This window comes from Schistocerca americana, unplaced genomic scaffold, assembly GCF_021461395.2.
Source record: "Schistocerca americana isolate TAMUIC-IGC-003095 unplaced genomic scaffold, iqSchAmer2.1 HiC_scaffold_178, whole genome shotgun sequence".
Lineage (NCBI taxonomy): Eukaryota > Metazoa > Arthropoda > Insecta > Orthoptera > Acrididae > Schistocerca > Schistocerca americana.
Genome location: NW_025725875.1, coordinates 231164 through 251125, shown reverse-complemented (window position 1 = coordinate 251125; position 19962 = coordinate 231164). Strand labels below are relative to the sequence as shown.

At 49.8% G+C, this 19962-nt stretch overlaps 27 non-coding genes across 27 annotated transcripts; all 27 read right to left on the bottom strand.

Moving 5' to 3' along the window:
* Positions 1–724: 724 nt before the first annotated feature.
* Positions 725–806, bottom strand: Trnas-uga. The gene has a single exon. It is a non-coding gene; the product is annotated as a tRNA-Ser (tRNA).
* A 702-nt stretch (positions 807–1508) lies between these two features.
* On the bottom strand, positions 1509–1590 carry Trnas-cga. Its single transcript has one exon. It is a non-coding gene; the product is annotated as a tRNA-Ser (tRNA).
* A 138-nt stretch (positions 1591–1728) lies between these two features.
* Trnak-uuu lies at positions 1729–1801 on the bottom strand. Its single transcript has one exon. It is a non-coding gene; the product is annotated as a tRNA-Lys (tRNA).
* Positions 1802–2983: 1182 nt separating this feature from the next.
* Trnas-uga lies at positions 2984–3065 on the bottom strand. The gene has a single exon. It is a non-coding gene; the product is annotated as a tRNA-Ser (tRNA).
* A 702-nt stretch (positions 3066–3767) lies between these two features.
* Trnas-cga lies at positions 3768–3849 on the bottom strand. The gene has a single exon. It is a non-coding gene; the product is annotated as a tRNA-Ser (tRNA).
* Positions 3850–3987: 138 nt separating this feature from the next.
* Positions 3988–4060, bottom strand: Trnak-uuu. The gene has a single exon. It is a non-coding gene; the product is annotated as a tRNA-Lys (tRNA).
* A 1182-nt stretch (positions 4061–5242) lies between these two features.
* Trnas-uga lies at positions 5243–5324 on the bottom strand. Its single transcript has one exon. It is a non-coding gene; the product is annotated as a tRNA-Ser (tRNA).
* Positions 5325–6026: 702 nt separating this feature from the next.
* Positions 6027–6108, bottom strand: Trnas-cga. Its single transcript has one exon. It is a non-coding gene; the product is annotated as a tRNA-Ser (tRNA).
* A 138-nt stretch (positions 6109–6246) lies between these two features.
* Positions 6247–6319, bottom strand: Trnak-uuu. Its single transcript has one exon. It is a non-coding gene; the product is annotated as a tRNA-Lys (tRNA).
* Positions 6320–7501: 1182 nt separating this feature from the next.
* On the bottom strand, positions 7502–7583 carry Trnas-uga. Its single transcript has one exon. It is a non-coding gene; the product is annotated as a tRNA-Ser (tRNA).
* Positions 7584–8285: 702 nt separating this feature from the next.
* On the bottom strand, positions 8286–8367 carry Trnas-cga. Its single transcript has one exon. It is a non-coding gene; the product is annotated as a tRNA-Ser (tRNA).
* Positions 8368–8505: 138 nt separating this feature from the next.
* Trnak-uuu lies at positions 8506–8578 on the bottom strand. Its single transcript has one exon. It is a non-coding gene; the product is annotated as a tRNA-Lys (tRNA).
* A 1182-nt stretch (positions 8579–9760) lies between these two features.
* Trnas-uga lies at positions 9761–9842 on the bottom strand. Its single transcript has one exon. It is a non-coding gene; the product is annotated as a tRNA-Ser (tRNA).
* Positions 9843–10544: 702 nt separating this feature from the next.
* Positions 10545–10626, bottom strand: Trnas-cga. The gene has a single exon. It is a non-coding gene; the product is annotated as a tRNA-Ser (tRNA).
* A 138-nt stretch (positions 10627–10764) lies between these two features.
* Trnak-uuu lies at positions 10765–10837 on the bottom strand. Its single transcript has one exon. It is a non-coding gene; the product is annotated as a tRNA-Lys (tRNA).
* A 1182-nt stretch (positions 10838–12019) lies between these two features.
* On the bottom strand, positions 12020–12101 carry Trnas-uga. The gene has a single exon. It is a non-coding gene; the product is annotated as a tRNA-Ser (tRNA).
* Positions 12102–12803: 702 nt separating this feature from the next.
* On the bottom strand, positions 12804–12885 carry Trnas-cga. Its single transcript has one exon. It is a non-coding gene; the product is annotated as a tRNA-Ser (tRNA).
* Positions 12886–13023: 138 nt separating this feature from the next.
* Trnak-uuu lies at positions 13024–13096 on the bottom strand. Its single transcript has one exon. It is a non-coding gene; the product is annotated as a tRNA-Lys (tRNA).
* Positions 13097–14278: 1182 nt separating this feature from the next.
* On the bottom strand, positions 14279–14360 carry Trnas-uga. The gene has a single exon. It is a non-coding gene; the product is annotated as a tRNA-Ser (tRNA).
* A 702-nt stretch (positions 14361–15062) lies between these two features.
* Trnas-cga lies at positions 15063–15144 on the bottom strand. The gene has a single exon. It is a non-coding gene; the product is annotated as a tRNA-Ser (tRNA).
* A 138-nt stretch (positions 15145–15282) lies between these two features.
* Trnak-uuu lies at positions 15283–15355 on the bottom strand. The gene has a single exon. It is a non-coding gene; the product is annotated as a tRNA-Lys (tRNA).
* A 1182-nt stretch (positions 15356–16537) lies between these two features.
* On the bottom strand, positions 16538–16619 carry Trnas-uga. The gene has a single exon. It is a non-coding gene; the product is annotated as a tRNA-Ser (tRNA).
* Positions 16620–17321: 702 nt separating this feature from the next.
* Positions 17322–17403, bottom strand: Trnas-cga. The gene has a single exon. It is a non-coding gene; the product is annotated as a tRNA-Ser (tRNA).
* Positions 17404–17541: 138 nt separating this feature from the next.
* On the bottom strand, positions 17542–17614 carry Trnak-uuu. The gene has a single exon. It is a non-coding gene; the product is annotated as a tRNA-Lys (tRNA).
* Positions 17615–18796: 1182 nt separating this feature from the next.
* On the bottom strand, positions 18797–18878 carry Trnas-uga. Its single transcript has one exon. It is a non-coding gene; the product is annotated as a tRNA-Ser (tRNA).
* A 702-nt stretch (positions 18879–19580) lies between these two features.
* On the bottom strand, positions 19581–19662 carry Trnas-cga. The gene has a single exon. It is a non-coding gene; the product is annotated as a tRNA-Ser (tRNA).
* A 138-nt stretch (positions 19663–19800) lies between these two features.
* Positions 19801–19873, bottom strand: Trnak-uuu. Its single transcript has one exon. It is a non-coding gene; the product is annotated as a tRNA-Lys (tRNA).
* Between the last annotated feature and the right edge of the window lie 89 nt (positions 19874–19962).

Sequence of the window (19962 nt, the reverse complement as noted above, 5' to 3'; positions counted from 1 at the left end):
AGAGTCATTTTTGTTGTCAGCGGTAGTTGCATTATCACAAACGCAGAGTAATTCCATTGGCGTCGCATCAAAACGAATACCTGCCGAAACCCGGGATCGAACCAGGGACCTTTAGATCTTCAGTCTATTTCGGCTGACGTTGAAGGTTGCCATTTGCATGTGTTCGTTAACCTCTGCCTCGTTGCCAATTTCACAGTCACCTTCGTCTGATAAGACACAGGGGCGCTGAAAGGCGAGCAGCCGATGCAGTGAAGTTCCACACACATTTCTTCTTCTTCCGTCATCGTAACAAGCAAACATGTCGACTCGATTCGTGTAATATTGACTTCGCTGACGCTAGAAAACCCGTGCTATATCGATGCCAGGGGCAACTCGTGTGCGGAGAACGAGACACAAGAAGGAGTGAGTCTCTCCACCGTATGAGAGGCAGTATCTAGCAGATACACACGGTAAAACATACGACTTGCGTTAGCTCATAAATTGCTACACGTCATCGTCTGCAAGCTAAAATGGACACATCTGCACTGCCCAGTGAGGCGACACTTGTACTAACACCAGGTGGACGGCTGTGAGACGCGGAGATGAGCTGCGGCTTCTGGGCGCGACTGTAACGCTGCGCCCTGGATCAAATAGCACTGCACATTGCTGGTGACCCACGTGTTTAGTAGTGACGCAACTGCTAGGATGCAGCTGAACGTCCGCCTTTTGAGAGCGAGAAAATTTTCGCAGTCGGCAGGACTCGAACCTACGCTCCCAGAGGGAATCTGATTTCAAGTCAGACGCCTTAACCACTCGGCCACGACTGCCAGTGGCGGAAGCGACTCCCGACAACTGAAACCGCCATCTTTAGAAGCAATCTGATGGCAGAAAACGGCGTGGCCTCACTCTTTTCTGTAGGGTTTCCATTAGCCGTTACGAAAGTGTATTAATTTTCGCCCAGACAGGGACTTGAACCCAGGACCCTTTGGTTGAAAACCTAGCGCTCTACCGACTCAGCTATGCGGGCCCACGCACGAGCATTATCGTACAGCTGCGCGGTGCGCGAGTGATTCGTATGTCGTAATTACTGGCTTATGGCTCCAATGGCGACTTCACCGACTTCCCACTGACGCACCGCTGACGCTAGTTTTCTGTCGTCTTAAAACGATCGACATACCTCCAAGCAGCTGCGAGATCTTAAGAAAAGAAACGCTGCACCACTGCTTTGGCCGCACTCGAGTGATGGAAATTGCGATTCTTAAAAAGAAAATGAAATGTTCGCTCTGTCCATCACTTTCGAGCACATCTGTGAACTCACGATCTCAGCGACGGCTTTCTGCAGTCCCAGCGTCAGTGTCAGTGTGAGGTGAACCGATAGCCACAGTAAGCAGCGGTCGTCGCGAAAACTCAGTATTCTTAAAACGGAAATTTTCGTCTTGTTGAGAATGGCGTCACTGGTTTGCACCCGCATGCGCCCACGCATGTCACATGTGTGCGAAAATGTTTGCTCCTCTGTACGCAAAATCGCACGCAGCCGGTAGGATTCGAACCTACGCTCCCAGAGGGAATCTGATTTCGAGTCAGACGCCTTAACCACTCGGCCACGACTGCCGTTAGCGCGGTGTTCTCCCGACACATGCAACTGCTACCGTTTAAAGCACTGTGGTGTCAGTAAACGGCGTAACTGCATTATTTTCCGTAGCGTTTCCACCGCTACCAGACGAATCGCTACCAAAGTGTTAAAATTTCCGCCTCGACGGGGACTTGAACCCTGGACCCTTAGGTTAAAAGCCTAATGCTCTACCAACTGAGCTATCCGGGCTCGGACGAGGCTGCAAAACCTCCCACAATGCACAACTATACATTGACTCATGTCCTTTACTGTTGTGCAATCGCTGTATGGGGCCGTTACTAATAAAACGTCGCCTACATGCTGTCTACAAACTTATCCCGCTAAGCTCGTAACACACTCTCGAAGACTGCTGGCACACGATGCAACAACAAATTGCACTAGTTGTTACGCCTCATACGTCGGAGCAGAGAATTTACGTGTTTTGTCGACACTCACTGGGCAATTGGAAAATTCACAAGCATTTCGAATGCAATGTTTCCCACGCTTTCGCTCATTTCACGGTTCCGTTGAAGACGTTCTTCACCACCTGACACAGAAAAAGGAATGCAGTCGGTAGGATATTTTTAATTCTTTTGCTTCTAGGGGAGTTAGTTGTCTAGTGAGTTCCTCTTATGGCATGCACTAGACAACCAGAACAGCTACAGGAGAGAGTCATTTTTGTTGTCAGCGGTAGTTGCATTATCACAAACGCAGAGTAATTCCATTGGCGTCGCATCAAAACGAATACCTGCCGAAACCCGGGATCGAACCAGGGACCTTTAGATCTTCAGTCTATTTCGGCTGACGTTGAAGGTTGCCATTTGCATGTGTTCGTTAACCTCTGCCTCGTTGCCAATTTCACAGTCACCTTCGTCTGATAAGACACAGGGGCGCTGAAAGGCGAGCAGCCGATGCAGTGAAGTTCCACACACATTTCTTCTTCTTCCGTCATCGTAACAAGCAAACATGTCGACTCGATTCGTGTAATATTGACTTCGCTGACGCTAGAAAACCCGTGCTATATCGATGCCAGGGGCAACTCGTGTGCGGAGAACGAGACACAAGAAGGAGTGAGTCTCTCCACCGTATGAGAGGCAGTATCTAGCAGATACACACGGTAAAACATACGACTTGCGTTAGCTCATAAATTGCTACACGTCATCGTCTGCAAGCTAAAATGGACACATCTGCACTGCCCAGTGAGGCGACACTTGTACTAACACCAGGTGGACGGCTGTGAGACGCGGAGATGAGCTGCGGCTTCTGGGCGCGACTGTAACGCTGCGCCCTGGATCAAATAGCACTGCACATTGCTGGTGACCCACGTGTTTAGTAGTGACGCAACTGCTAGGATGCAGCTGAACGTCCGCCTTTTGAGAGCGAGAAAATTTTCGCAGTCGGCAGGACTCGAACCTACGCTCCCAGAGGGAATCTGATTTCAAGTCAGACGCCTTAACCACTCGGCCACGACTGCCAGTGGCGGAAGCGACTCCCGACAACTGAAACCGCCATCTTTAGAAGCAATCTGATGGCAGAAAACGGCGTGGCCTCACTCTTTTCTGTAGGGTTTCCATTAGCCGTTACGAAAGTGTATTAATTTTCGCCCAGACAGGGACTTGAACCCAGGACCCTTTGGTTGAAAACCTAGCGCTCTACCGACTCAGCTATGCGGGCCCACGCACGAGCATTATCGTACAGCTGCGCGGTGCGCGAGTGATTCGTATGTCGTAATTACTGGCTTATGGCTCCAATGGCGACTTCACCGACTTCCCACTGACGCACCGCTGACGCTAGTTTTCTGTCGTCTTAAAACGATCGACATACCTCCAAGCAGCTGCGAGATCTTAAGAAAAGAAACGCTGCACCACTGCTTTGGCCGCACTCGAGTGATGGAAATTGCGATTCTTAAAAAGAAAATGAAATGTTCGCTCTGTCCATCACTTTCGAGCACATCTGTGAACTCACGATCTCAGCGACGGCTTTCTGCAGTCCCAGCGTCAGTGTCAGTGTGAGGTGAACCGATAGCCACAGTAAGCAGCGGTCGTCGCGAAAACTCAGTATTCTTAAAACGGAAATTTTCGTCTTGTTGAGAATGGCGTCACTGGTTTGCACCCGCATGCGCCCACGCATGTCACATGTGTGCGAAAATGTTTGCTCCTCTGTACGCAAAATCGCACGCAGCCGGTAGGATTCGAACCTACGCTCCCAGAGGGAATCTGATTTCGAGTCAGACGCCTTAACCACTCGGCCACGACTGCCGTTAGCGCGGTGTTCTCCCGACACATGCAACTGCTACCGTTTAAAGCACTGTGGTGTCAGTAAACGGCGTAACTGCATTATTTTCCGTAGCGTTTCCACCGCTACCAGACGAATCGCTACCAAAGTGTTAAAATTTCCGCCTCGACGGGGACTTGAACCCTGGACCCTTAGGTTAAAAGCCTAATGCTCTACCAACTGAGCTATCCGGGCTCGGACGAGGCTGCAAAACCTCCCACAATGCACAACTATACATTGACTCATGTCCTTTACTGTTGTGCAATCGCTGTATGGGGCCGTTACTAATAAAACGTCGCCTACATGCTGTCTACAAACTTATCCCGCTAAGCTCGTAACACACTCTCGAAGACTGCTGGCACACGATGCAACAACAAATTGCACTAGTTGTTACGCCTCATACGTCGGAGCAGAGAATTTACGTGTTTTGTCGACACTCACTGGGCAATTGGAAAATTCACAAGCATTTCGAATGCAATGTTTCCCACGCTTTCGCTCATTTCACGGTTCCGTTGAAGACGTTCTTCACCACCTGACACAGAAAAAGGAATGCAGTCGGTAGGATATTTTTAATTCTTTTGCTTCTAGGGGAGTTAGTTGTCTAGTGAGTTCCTCTTATGGCATGCACTAGACAACCAGAACAGCTACAGGAGAGAGTCATTTTTGTTGTCAGCGGTAGTTGCATTATCACAAACGCAGAGTAATTCCATTGGCGTCGCATCAAAACGAATACCTGCCGAAACCCGGGATCGAACCAGGGACCTTTAGATCTTCAGTCTATTTCGGCTGACGTTGAAGGTTGCCATTTGCATGTGTTCGTTAACCTCTGCCTCGTTGCCAATTTCACAGTCACCTTCGTCTGATAAGACACAGGGGCGCTGAAAGGCGAGCAGCCGATGCAGTGAAGTTCCACACACATTTCTTCTTCTTCCGTCATCGTAACAAGCAAACATGTCGACTCGATTCGTGTAATATTGACTTCGCTGACGCTAGAAAACCCGTGCTATATCGATGCCAGGGGCAACTCGTGTGCGGAGAACGAGACACAAGAAGGAGTGAGTCTCTCCACCGTATGAGAGGCAGTATCTAGCAGATACACACGGTAAAACATACGACTTGCGTTAGCTCATAAATTGCTACACGTCATCGTCTGCAAGCTAAAATGGACACATCTGCACTGCCCAGTGAGGCGACACTTGTACTAACACCAGGTGGACGGCTGTGAGACGCGGAGATGAGCTGCGGCTTCTGGGCGCGACTGTAACGCTGCGCCCTGGATCAAATAGCACTGCACATTGCTGGTGACCCACGTGTTTAGTAGTGACGCAACTGCTAGGATGCAGCTGAACGTCCGCCTTTTGAGAGCGAGAAAATTTTCGCAGTCGGCAGGACTCGAACCTACGCTCCCAGAGGGAATCTGATTTCAAGTCAGACGCCTTAACCACTCGGCCACGACTGCCAGTGGCGGAAGCGACTCCCGACAACTGAAACCGCCATCTTTAGAAGCAATCTGATGGCAGAAAACGGCGTGGCCTCACTCTTTTCTGTAGGGTTTCCATTAGCCGTTACGAAAGTGTATTAATTTTCGCCCAGACAGGGACTTGAACCCAGGACCCTTTGGTTGAAAACCTAGCGCTCTACCGACTCAGCTATGCGGGCCCACGCACGAGCATTATCGTACAGCTGCGCGGTGCGCGAGTGATTCGTATGTCGTAATTACTGGCTTATGGCTCCAATGGCGACTTCACCGACTTCCCACTGACGCACCGCTGACGCTAGTTTTCTGTCGTCTTAAAACGATCGACATACCTCCAAGCAGCTGCGAGATCTTAAGAAAAGAAACGCTGCACCACTGCTTTGGCCGCACTCGAGTGATGGAAATTGCGATTCTTAAAAAGAAAATGAAATGTTCGCTCTGTCCATCACTTTCGAGCACATCTGTGAACTCACGATCTCAGCGACGGCTTTCTGCAGTCCCAGCGTCAGTGTCAGTGTGAGGTGAACCGATAGCCACAGTAAGCAGCGGTCGTCGCGAAAACTCAGTATTCTTAAAACGGAAATTTTCGTCTTGTTGAGAATGGCGTCACTGGTTTGCACCCGCATTCGCCCACGCATGTCACATGTGTGCGAAAATGTTTGCTCCTCTGTACGCAAAATCGCACGCAGCCGGTAGGATTCGAACCTACGCTCCCAGAGGGAATCTGATTTCGAGTCAGACGCCTTAACCACTCGGCCACGACTGCCGTTAGCGCGGTGTTCTCCCGACACATGCAACTGCTACCGTTTAAAGCACTGTGGTGTCAGTAAACGGCGTAACTGCATTATTTTCCGTAGCGTTTCCACCGCTACCAGACGAATCGCTACCAAAGTGTTAAAATTTCCGCCTCGACGGGGACTTGAACCCTGGACCCTTAGGTTAAAAGCCTAATGCTCTACCAACTGAGCTATCCGGGCTCGGACGAGGCTGCAAAACCTCCCACAATGCACAACTATACATTGACTCATGTCCTTTACTGTTGTGCAATCGCTGTATGGGGCCGTTACTAATAAAACGTCGCCTACATGCTGTCTACAAACTTATCCCGCTAAGCTCGTAACACACTCTCGAAGACTGCTGGCACACGATGCAACAACAAATTGCACTAGTTGTTACGCCTCATACGTCGGAGCAGAGAATTTACGTGTTTTGTCGACACTCACTGGGCAATTGGAAAATTCACAAGCATTTCGAATGCAATGTTTCCCACGCTTTCGCTCATTTCACGGTTCCGTTGAAGACGTTCTTCACCACCTGACACAGAAAAAGGAATGCAGTCGGTAGGATATTTTTAATTCTTTTGCTTCTAGGGGAGTTAGTTGTCTAGTGAGTTCCTCTTATGGCATGCACTAGACAACGAGAACAGCTACAGGAGAGAGTCATTTTTGTTGTCAGCGGTAGTTGCATTATCACAAACGCAGAGTAATTCCATTGGCGTCGCATCAAAACGAATACCTGCCGAAACCCGGGATCGAACCAGGGACCTTTAGATCTTCAGTCTATTTCGGGTGACGTTGAAGGTTGCCATTTGCATGTGTTCGTTAACCTCTGCCTCGTTGCCAATTTCACAGTCACCTTCGTCTGATAAGACACAGGGGCGCTGAAAGGCGAGCAGCCGATGCAGTGAAGTTCCACACACATTTCTTCTTCTTCCGTCATCGTAACAAGCAAACATGTCGACTCGATTCGTGTAATATTGACTTCGCTGACGCTAGAAAACCCGTGCTATATCGATGCCAGGGGCAACTCGTGTGCGGAGAACGAGACACAAGAAGGAGTGAGTCTCTCCACCGTATGAGAGGCAGTATCTAGCAGATACACACGGTAAAACATACGACTTGCGTTAGCTCATAAATTGCTACACGTCATCGTCTGCAAGCTAAAATGGACACATCTGCACTGCCCAGTGAGGCGACACTTGTACTAACACCAGGTGGACGGCTGTGAGACGCGGAGATGAGCTGCGGCTTCTGGGCGCGACTGTAACGCTGCGCCCTGGATCAAATAGCACTGCACATTGCTGGTGACCCACGTGTTTAGTAGTGACGCAACTGCTAGGATGCAGCTGAACGTCCGCCTTTTGAGAGCGAGAAAATTTTCGCAGTCGGCAGGACTCGAACCTACGCTCCCAGAGGGAATCTGATTTCAAGTCAGACGCCTTAACCACTCGGCCACGACTGCCAGTGGCGGAAGCGACTCCCGACAACTGAAACCGCCATCTTTAGAAGCAATCTGATGGCAGAAAACGGCGTGGCCTCACTCTTTTCTGTAGGGTTTCCATTAGCCGTTACGAAAGTGTATTAATTTTCGCCCAGACAGGGACTTGAACCCAGGACCCTTTGGTTGAAAACCTAGCGCTCTACCGACTCAGCTATGCGGGCCCACGCACGAGCATTATCGTACAGCTGCGCGGTGCGCGAGTGATTCGTATGTCGTAATTACTGGCTTATGGCTCCAATGGCGACTTCACCGACTTCCCACTGACGCACCGCTGACGCTAGTTTTCTGTCGTCTTAAAACGATCGACATACCTCCAAGCAGCTGCGAGATCTTAAGAAAAGAAACGCTGCACCACTGCTTTGGCCGCACTCGAGTGATGGAAATTGCGATTCTTAAAAAGAAAATGAAATGTTCGCTCTGTCCATCACTTTCGAGCACATCTGTGAACTCACGATCTCAGCGACGGCTTTCTGCAGTCCCAGCGTCAGTGTCAGTGTGAGGTGAACCGATAGCCACAGTAAGCAGCGGTCGTCGCGAAAACTCAGTATTCTTAAAACGGAAATTTTCGTCTTGTTGAGAATGGCGTCACTGGTTTGCACCCGCATTCGCCCACGCATGTCACATGTGTGCGAAAATGTTTGCTCCTCTGTACGCAAAATCGCACGCAGCCGGTAGGATTCGAACCTACGCTCCCAGAGGGAATCTGATTTCGAGTCAGACGCCTTAACCACTCGGCCACGACTGCCGTTAGCGCGGTGTTCTCCCGACACATGCAACTGCTACCGTTTAAAGCACTGTGGTGTCAGTAAACGGCGTAACTGCATTATTTTCCGTAGCGTTTCCACCGCTACCAGACGAATCGCTACCAAAGTGTTAAAATTTCCGCCTCGACGGGGACTTGAACCCTGGACCCTTAGGTTAAAAGCCCAATGCTCTACCAACTGAGCTATCCGGGCTCGGACGAGGCTGCAAAACCTCCCACAATGCACAACTATACATTGACTCATGTCCTTTACTGTTGTGCAATCGCTGTATGGGGCCGTTACTAATAAAACGTCGCCTACATGCTGTCTACAAACTTATCCCGCTAAGCTCGTAACACACTCTCGAAGACTGCTGGCACACGATGCAACAACAAATTGCACTAGTTGTTACGCCTCATACGTCGGAGCAGAGAATTTACGTGTTTTGTCGACACTCACTGGGCAATTGGAAAATTCACAAGCATTTCGAATGCAATGTTTCCCACGCTTTCGCTCATTTCACGGTTCCGTTGAAGACGTTCTTCACCACCTGACACAGAAAAAGGAATGCAGTCGGTAGGATATTTTTAATTCTTTTGCTTCTAGGGGAGTTAGTTGTCTAGTGAGTTCCTCTTATGGCATGCACTAGACAACCAGAACAGCTACAGGAGAGAGTCATTTTTGTTGTCAGCGGTAGTTGCATTATCACAAACGCAGAGTAATTCCATTGGCGTCGCATCAAAACGAATACCTGCCGAAACCCGGGATCGAACCAGGGACCTTTAGATCTTCAGTCTATTTCGGGTGACGTTGAAGGTTGCCATTTGCATGTGTTCGTTAACCTCTGCCTCGTTGCCAATTTCACAGTCACCTTCGTCTGATAAGACACAGGGGCGCTGAAAGGCGAGCAGCCGATGCAGTGAAGTTCCACACACATTTCTTCTTCTTCCGTCATCGTAACAAGCAAACATGTCGACTCGATTCGTGTAATATTGACTTCGCTGACGCTAGAAAACCCGTGCTATATCGATGCCAGGGGCAACTCGTGTGCGGAGAACGAGACACAAGAAGGAGTGAGTCTCTCCACCGTATGAGAGGCAGTATCTAGCAGATACACACGGTAAAACATACGACTTGCGTTAGCTCATAAATTGCTACACGTCATCGTCTGCAAGCTAAAATGGACACATCTGCACTGCCCAGTGAGGCGACACTTGTACTAACACCAGGTGGACGGCTGTGAGACGCGGAGATGAGCTGCGGCTTCTGGGCGCGACTGTAACGCTGCGCCCTGGATCAAATAGCACTGCACATTGCTGGTGACCCACGTGTTTAGTAGTGACGCAACTGCTAGGATGCAGCTGAACGTCCGCCTTTTGAGAGCGAGAAAATTTTCGCAGTCGGCAGGACTCGAACCTACGCTCCCAGAGGGAATCTGATTTCAAGTCAGACGCCTTAACCACTCGGCCACGACTGCCAGTGGCGGAAGCGACTCCCGACAACTGAAACCGCCATCTTTAGAAGCAATCTGATGGCAGAAAACGGCGTGGCCTCACTCTTTTCTGTAGGGTTTCCATTAGCCGTTACGAAAGTGTATTAATTTTCGCCCAGACAGGGACTTGAACCCAGGACCCTTTGGTTGAAAACCTAGCGCTCTACCGACTCAGCTATGCGGGCCCACGCACGAGCATTATCGTACAGCTGCGCGGTGCGCGAGTGATTCGTATGTCGTAATTACTGGCTTATGGCTCCAATGGCGACTTCACCGACTTCCCACTGACGCACCGCTGACGCTAGTTTTCTGTCGTCTTAAAACGATCGACATACCTCCAAGCAGCTGCGAGATCTTAAGAAAAGAAACGCTGCACCACTGCTTTGGCCGCACTCGAGTGATGGAAATTGCGATTCTTAAAAAGAAAATGAAATGTTCGCTCTGTCCATCACTTTCGAGCACATCTGTGAACTCACGATCTCAGCGACGGCTTTCTGCAGTCCCAGCGTCAGTGTCAGTGTGAGGTGAACCGATAGCCACAGTAAGCAGCGGTCGTCGCGAAAACTCAGTATTCTTAAAACGGAAATTTTCGTCTTGTTGAGAATGGCGTCACTGGTTTGCACCCGCATTCGCCCACGCATGTCACATGTGTGCGAAAATGTTTGCTCCTCTGTACGCAAAATCGCACGCAGCCGGTAGGATTCGAACCTACGCTCCCAGAGGGAATCTGATTTCGAGTCAGACGCCTTAACCACTCGGCCACGACTGCCGTTAGCGCGGTGTTCTCCCGACACATGCAACTGCTACCGTTTAAAGCACTGTGGTGTCAGTAAACGGCGTAACTGCATTATTTTCCGTAGCGTTTCCACCGCTACCAGACGAATCGCTACCAAAGTGTTAAAATTTCCGCCTCGACGGGGACTTGAACCCTGGACCCTTAGGTTAAAAGCCTAATGCTCTACCAACTGAGCTATCCGGGCTCGGACGAGGCTGCAAAACCTCCCACAATGCACAACTATACATTGACTCATGTCCTTTACTGTTGTGCAATCGCTGTATGGGGCCGTTACTAATAAAACGTCGCCTACATGCTGTCTACAAACTTATCCCGCTAAGCTCGTAACACACTCTCGAAGACTGCTGGCACACGATGCAACAACAAATTGCACTAGTTGTTACGCCTCATACGTCGGAGCAGAGAATTTACGTGTTTTGTCGACACTCACTGGGCAATTGGAAAATTCACAAGCATTTCGAATGCAATGTTTCCCACGCTTTCGCTCATTTCACGGTTCCGTTGAAGACGTTCTTCACCACCTGACACAGAAAAAGGAATGCAGTCGGTAGGATATTTTTAATTCTTTTGCTTCTAGGGGAGTTAGTTGTCTAGTGAGTTCCTCTTATGGCATGCACTAGACAACCAGAACAGCTACAGGAGAGAGTCATTTTTGTTGTCAGCGGTAGTTGCATTATCACAAACGCAGAGTAATTCCATTGGCGTCGCATCAAAACGAATACCTGCCGAAACCCGGGATCGAACCAGGGACCTTTAGATCTTCAGTCTATTTCGGGTGACGTTGAAGGTTGCCATTTGCATGTGTTCGTTAACCTCTGCCTCGTTGCCAATTTCACAGTCACCTTCGTCTGATAAGACACAGGGGCGCTGAAAGGCGAGCAGCCGATGCAGTGAAGTTCCACACACATTTCTTCTTCTTCCGTCATCGTAACAAGCAAACATGTCGACTCGATTCGTGTAATATTGACTTCGCTGACGCTAGAAAACCCGTGCTATATCGATGCCAGGGGCAACTCGTGTGCGGAGAACGAGACACAAGAAGGAGTGAGTCTCTCCACCGTATGAGAGGCAGTATCTAGCAGATACACACGGTAAAACATACGACTTGCGTTAGCTCATAAATTGCTACACGTCATCGTCTGCAAGCTAAAATGGACACATCTGCACTGCCCAGTGAGGCGACACTTGTACTAACACCAGGTGGACGGCTGTGAGACGCGGAGATGAGCTGCGGCTTCTGGGCGCGACTGTAACGCTGCGCCCTGGATCAAATAGCACTGCACATTGCTGGTGACCCACGTGTTTAGTAGTGACGCAACTGCTAGGATGCAGCTGAACGTCCGCCTTTTGAGAGCGAGAAAATTTTCGCAGTCGGCAGGACTCGAACCTACGCTCCCAGAGGGAATCTGATTTCAAGTCAGACGCCTTAACCACTCGGCCACGACTGCCAGTGGCGGAAGCGACTCCCGACAACTGAAACCGCCATCTTTAGAAGCAATCTGATGGCAGAAAACGGCGTGGCCTCACTCTTTTCTGTAGGGTTTCCATTAGCCGTTACGAAAGTGTATTAATTTTCGCCCAGACAGGGACTTGAACCCAGGACCCTTTGGTTGAAAACCTAGCGCTCTACCGACTCAGCTATGCGGGCCCACGCACGAGCATTATCGTACAGCTGCTCGGTGCGCGAGTGATTCGTATGTCGTAATTACTGGCTTATGGCTCCAATGGCGACTTCACCGACTTCCCACTGACGCACCGCTGACGCTAGTTTTCTGTCGTCTTAAAACGATCGACATACCTCCAAGCAGCTGCGAGATCTTAAGAAAAGAAACGCTGCACCACTGCTTTGGCCGCACTCGAGTGATGGAAATTGCGATTCTTAAAAAGAAAATGAAATGTTCGCTCTGTCCATCACTTTCGAGCACATCTGTGAACTCACGATCTCAGCGACGGCTTTCTGCAGTCCCAGCGTCAGTGTCAGTGTGAGGTGAACCGATAGCCACAGTAAGCAGCGGTCGTCGCGAAAACTCAGTATTCTTAAAACGGAAATTTTCGTCTTGTTGAGAATGGCGTCACTGGTTTGCACCCGCATTCGCCCACGCATGTCACATGTGTGCGAAAATGTTTGCTCCTCTGTACGCAAAATCGCACGCAGCCGGTAGGATTCGAACCTACGCTCCCAGAGGGAATCTGATTTCGAGTCAGACGCCTTAACCACTCGGCCACGACTTCCGTTAGCGCGGTGTTCTCCCGACACATGCAACTGCTACCGTTTAAAGCACTGTGGTGTCAGTAAACGGCGTAACTGCATTATTTTCCGTAGCGTTTCCACCGCTACCAGACGAATCGCTACCAAAGTGTTAAAATTTCCGCCTCGACGGGGACTTGAACCCTGGACCCTTAGGTTAAAAGCCTAATGCTCTACCAACTGAGCTATCCGGGCTCGGACGAGGCTGCAAAACCTCCCACAATGCACAACTATACATTGACTCATGTCCTTTACTGTTGTGCAATCGCTGTATGGGGCCGTTACTAATAAAACGTCGCCTACATGCTGTCTACAAACTTATCCCGCTAAGCTCGTAACACACTCTCGAAGACTGCTGGCACACGATGCAACAACAAATTGCACTAGTTGTTACGCCTCATACGTCGGAGCAGAGAATTTACGTGTTTTGTCGACACTCACTGGGCAATTGGAAAATTCACAAGCATTTCGAATGCAATGTTTCCCACGCTTTCGCTCATTTCACGGTTCCGTTGAAGACGTTCTTCACCACCTGACACAGAAAAAGGAATGCAGTCGGTAGGATATTTTTAATTCTTTTGCTTCTAGGGGAGTTAGTTGTCTAGTGAGTTCCTCTTATGGCATGCACTAGACAACCAGAACAGCTACAGGAGAGAGTCATTTTTGTTGTCAGCGGTAGTTGCATTATCACAAACGCAGAGTAATTCCATTGGCGTCGCATCAAAACGAATACCTGCCGAAACCCGGGATCGAACCAGGGACCTTTAGATCTTCAGTCTATTTCGGGTGACGTTGAAGGTTGCCATTTGCATGTGTTCGTTAACCTCTGCCTCGTTGCCAATTTCACAGTCACCTTCGTCTGATAAGACACAGGGGCGCTGAAAGGCGAGCAGCCGATGCAGTGAAGTTCCACACACATTTCTTCTTCTTCCGTCATCGTAACAAGCAAACATGTCGACTCGATTCGTGTAATATTGACTTCGCTGACGCTAGAAAACCCGTGCTATATCGATGCCAGGGGCAACTCGTGTGCGGAGAACGAGACACAAGAAGGAGTGAGTCTCTCCACCGTATGAGAGGCAGTATCTAGCAGATACACACGGTAAAACATACGACTTGCGTTAGCTCATAAATTGCTACACGTCATCGTCTGCAAGCTAAAATGGACACATCTGCACTGCCCAGTGAGGCGACACTTGTACTAACACCAGGTGGACGGCTGTGAGACGCGGAGATGAGCTGCGGCTTCTGGGCGCGACTGTAACGCTGCGCCCTGGATCAAATAGCACTGCACATTGCTGGTGACCCACGTGTTTAGTAGTGACGCAACTGCTAGGATGCAGCTGAACGTCCGCCTTTTGAGAGCGAGAAAATTTTCGCAGTCGGCAGGACTCGAACCTACGCTCCCAGAGGGAATCTGATTTCAAGTCAGACGCCTTAACCACTCGGCCACGACTGCCAGTGGCGGAAGCGACTCCCGACAACTGAAACCGCCATCTTTAGAAGCAATCTGATGGCAGAAAACGGCGTGGCCTCACTCTTTTCTGTAGGGTTTCCATTAGCCGTTACGAAAGTGTATTAATTTTCGCCCAGACAGGGACTTGAACCCAGGACCCTTTGGTTGAAAACCTAGCGCTCTACCGACTCAGCTATGCGGGCCCACGCACGAGCATTATCGTACAGCTGCGCGGTGCGCGAGTGATTCGTATGTCGTAATTACTGGCTTATGGCTCCAATGGCGACTTCACCGACTTCCCACTGACGCACCGCTGACGCTAGTTTTCTGTCGTCTTAAAACGATCGACATACCTCCAAGCAGCTGCGAGATCTTAAGAAAAGAAACGCTGCACCACTGCTTTGGCCGCACTCGAGTGATGGAAATTGCGATTCTTAAAAAGAAAATGAAATGTTCGCTCTGTCCATCACTTTCGAGCACATCTGTGAACTCACGATCTCAGCGACGGCTTTCTGCAGTCCCAGCGTCAGTGTCAGTGTGAGGTGAACCGATAGCCACAGTAAGCAGCGGTCGTCGCGAAAACTCAGTATTCTTAAAACGGAAATTTTCGTCTTGTTGAGAATGGCGTCACTGGTTTGCACCCGCATTCGCCCACGCATGTCACATGTGTGCGAAAATGTTTGCTCCTCTGTACGCAAAATCGCACGCAGCCGGTAGGATTCGAACCTACGCTCCCAGAGGGAATCTGATTTCGAGTCAGACGCCTTAACCACTCGGCCACGACTGCCGTTAGCGCGGTGTTCTCCCGACACATGCAACTGCTACCGTTTAAAGCACTGTGGTGTCAGTAAACGGCGTAACTGCATTATTTTCCGTAGCGTTTCCACCGCTACCAGACGAATCGCTACCAAAGTGTTAAAATTTCCGCCTCGACGGGGACTTGAACCCTGGACCCTTAGGTTAAAAGCCTAATGCTCTACCAACTGAGCTATCCGGGCTCGGACGAGGCTGCAAAACCTCCCACAATGCACAACTATACATTGACTCATGTCCTTTACTGTTGTGCAATCGCTGTATGGGGCCGTTACTAATAAAACGTCGCCTACATGCTGTCTACAAACTTATCCCGCTAAGCTCGTAACACACTCTCGAAGACTGCTGGCACACGATGCAACAACAAATTGCACTAGTTGTTACGCCTCATACGTCGGAGCAGAGAATTTACGTGTTTTGTCGACACTCACTGGGCAATTGGAAAATTCACAAGCATTTCGAATGCAATGTTTCCCACGCTTTCGCTCATTTCACGGTTCCGTTGAAGACGTTCTTCACCACCTGACACAGAAAAAGGAATGCAGTCGGTAGGATATTTTTAATTCTTTTGCTTCTAGGGGAGTTAGTTGTCTAGTGAGTTCCTCTTATGGCATGCACTAGACAACCAGAACAGCTACAGGAGAGAGTCATTTTTGTTGTCAGCGGTAGTTGCATTATCACAAACGCAGAGTAATTCCATTGGCGTCGCATCAAAACGAATACCTGCCGAAACCCGGGATCGAACCAGGGACCTTTAGATCTTCAGTCTATTTCGGGTGACGTTGAAGGTTGCCATTTGCATGTGTTCGTTAACCTCTGCCTCGTTGCCAATTTCACAGTCACCTTCGTCTGATAAGACACAGGGGCGCTGAAAGGCGAGCAGCCGATGCAGTGAAGTTCCACACACATTTCTTCTTCTTCCGTCATCGTAACAAGCAAACATGTCGACTCGATTCGTGTAATATTGACTTCGCTGACGCTAGAAAACCCGTGCTATATCGATGCCAGGGGCAACTCGTGTGCGGAGAACGAGACACAAGAAGGAGTGAGTCTCTCCACCGTATGAGAGGCAGTATCTAGCAGATACACACGGTAAAACATACGACTTGCGTTAGCTCATAAATTGCTACACGTCATCGTCTGCAAGCTAAAATGGACACATCTGCACTGCCCAGTGAGGCGACACTTGTACTAACACCAGGTGGACGGCTGTGAGACGCGGAGATGAGCTGCGGCTTCTGGGCGCGACTGTAACGCTGCGCCCTGGATCAAATAGCACTGCACATTGCTGGTGACCCACGTGTTTAGTAGTGACGCAACTGCTAGGATGCAGCTGAACGTCCGCCTTTTGAGAGCGAGAAAATTTTCGCAGTCGGCAGGACTCGAACCTACGCTCCCAGAGGGAATCTGATTTCAAGTCAGACGCCTTAACCACTCGGCCACGACTGCCAGTGGCGGAAGCGACTCCCGACAACTGAAACCGCCATCTTTAGAAGCAATCTGATGGCAGAAAACGGCGTGGCCTCACTCTTTTCTGTAGGGTTTCCATTAGCCGTTACGAAAGTGTATTAATTTTCGCCCAGACAGGGACTTGAACCCAGGACCCTTTGGTTGAAAACCTAGCGCTCTACCGACTCAGCTATGCGGGCCCACGCACGAGCATTATCGTACAGCTGCGCGGTGCGCGAGTGATTCGTATGTCGTAATTACTGGCTTATGGCTCCAATGGCGACTTCACCGACTTCCCACTGACGCACCGCTGACGCTAGTTTTCTGTCGTCTTAAAACGATCGACATACCTCCAAGCAGCTGCGAGATCTTAAGAAAAGAAACGCTGCACCACTGCTTTGGCCGCACTCGAGTGATGGAAATTGCGATTCTTAAAAAGAAAATGAAATGTTCGCTCTGTCCATCACTTTCGAGCACATCTGTGAACTCACGATCTCAGCGACGGCTTTCTGCAGTCCCAGCGTCAGTGTCAGTGTGAGGTGAACCGATAGCCACAGTAAGCAGCGGTCGTCGCGAAAACTCAGTATTCTTAAAACGGTAATTTTCGTCTTGTTGAGAATGGCGTCACTGGTTTGCACCCGCATTCGCCCACGCATGTCACATGTGTGCGAAAATGTTTGCTCCTCTGTACGCAAAATCGCACGCAGCCGGTAGGATTCGAACCTACGCTCCCAGAGGGAATCTGATTTCGAGTCAGACGCCTTAACCACTCGGCCACGACTGCCGTTAGCGCGGTGTTCTCCCGACACATGCAACTGCTACCGTTTAAAGCACTGTGGTGTCAGTAAACGGCGTAACTGCATTATTTTCCGTAGCGTTTCCACCGCTACCAGACGAATCGCTACCAAAGTGTTAAAATTTCCGCCTCGACGGGGACTTGAACCCTGGACCCTTAGGTTAAAAGCCTAATGCTCTACCAACTGAGCTATCCGGGCTCGGACGAGGCTGCAAAACCTCCCACAATGCACAACTATACATTGACTCATGTCCTTTACTGTTGTGCAATCGCTGTATGGGGCCGTTACTAATAAAACGTCGCCTACATGCTGTCTACAAACTTATCCCGCTAAGCTCGTAACACACTCTCGAAGACTGCTGGCACACGATGCAACAACAAATTGCACTAGTTGTTACGCCTCATACGTCGGAGCAGAGAATTTACGTGTTTTGTCGACACTCACTGGGCAATTGGAAAATTCACAAGCATTTCGAATGCAATGTTTCCCACGCTTTCGCTCATTTCACGGTTCCGTTGAAGACGTTCTTCACCACCTGACACAGAAAAAGGAATGCAGTCGGTAGGATATTTTTAATTCTTTTGCTTCTAGGGGAGTTAGTTGTCTAGTGAGTTCCTCTTATGGCATGCACTAGACAACCAGAACAGCTACAGGAGAGAGTCATTTTTGTTGTCAGCGGTAGTTGCATTATCACAAACGCAGAGTAATTCCATTGGCGTCGCATCAAAACGAATACCTGCCGAAACCCGGGATCGAACCAGGGACCTTTAGATCTTCAGTCTATTTCGGCTGACGTTGAAGGTTGCCATTTGCATGTGTTCGTTAACCTCTGCCTCGTTGCCAATTTCACAGTCACCTTCGTCTGATAAGACACAGGGGCGCTGAAAGGCGAGCAGCCGATGCAGTGAAGTTCCACACACATTTCTTCTTCTTCCGTCATCGTAACAAGCAAACATGTCGACTCGATTCGTGTAATATTGACTTCGCTGACGCTAGAAAACCCGTGCTATATCGATGCCAGGGGCAACTCGTGTGCGGAGAACGAGACACAAGAAGGAGTGAGTCTCTCCACCGTATGAGAGGCAGTATCTAGCAGATACACACGGTAAAACATACGACTTGCGTTAGCTCATAAATTGCTACACGTCATCGTCTGCAAGCTAAAATGGACACATCTGCACTGCCCAGTGAGGCGACACTTGTACTAACACCAGGTGGACGGCTGTGAGACGCGGAGATGAGCTGCGGCTTCTGGGCGCGACTGTAACGCTGCGCCCTGGATCAAATAGCACTGCACATTGCTGGTGACCCACGTGTTTAGTAGTGACGCAACTGCTAGGATGCAGCTGAACGTCCGCCTTTTGAGAGCGAGAAAATTTTCGCAGTCGGCAGGACTCGAACCTACGCTCCCAGAGGGAATCTGATTTCAAGTCAGACGCCTTAACCACTCGGCCACGACTGCCAGTGGCGGAAGCGACTCCCGACAACTGAAACCGCCATCTTTAGAAGCAATCTGATGGCAGAAAACGGCGTGGCCTCACTCTTTTCTGTAGGGTTTCCATTAGCCGTTACGAAAGTGTATTAATTTTCGCCCAGACAGGGACTTGAACCCAGGACCCTTTGGTTGAAAACCTAGCGCTCTACCGACTCAGCTATGCGGGCCCACGCACGAGCATTATCGTACAGCTGCGCGGTGCGCGAGTGATTCGTATGTCGTAATTACTGGCTTATGGCTCCAATGGCGACTTCACCGACTTCCCACTGACGCACCGCTGACGCTAGTTTTCTGTCGTCTTAAAACGATCGACATACCTCCAAGCAGCTGCGAGATCTTAAGAAAAGAAACGCTGCACCACTGCTTTGGCCGCACTCGAGTGATGGAAATTGCGATTCTTAAAAAGAAAATGAAATGTTCGCTCTGTCCATCACTTTCGAGCACATCTGTGAACTCACGATCTCAGCGACGGCTTTCTGCAGTCCCAGCGTCAGTGTCAGTGTGAGGTGAACCGATAGCCACAGTAAGCAGCGGTCGTCGCGAAAACTCAGTATTCTTAAAACGGAAATTTTCGTCTTGTTGAGAATGGCGTCACTGGTTTGCACCCGCATTCGCCCACGCATGTCACATGTGTGCGAAAATGTTTGCTCCTCTGTACGCAAAATCGCACGCAGCCGGTAGGATTCGAACCTACGCTCCCAGAGGGAATCTGATTTCGAGTCAGACGCCTTAACCACTCGGCCACGACTGCCGTTAGCGCGGTGTTCTCCCGACACATGCAACTGCTACCGTTTAAAGCACTGTTTTGTCAGTAAACGGCGTAACTGCATTATTTTCCGTAGCGTTTCCACCGCTACCAGACGAATCGCTACCAAAGTGTTAAAATTTCCGCCTCGACGGGGACTTGAACCCTGGACCCTTAGGTTAAAAGCCTAATGCTCTACCAACTGAGCTATCCGGGCTCGGACGAGGCTGCAAAACCTCCCACAATGCACAACTATACATTGACTCATGTCCTTTACTGTTGTGCAATCGCTGTATGGGGCCGTTA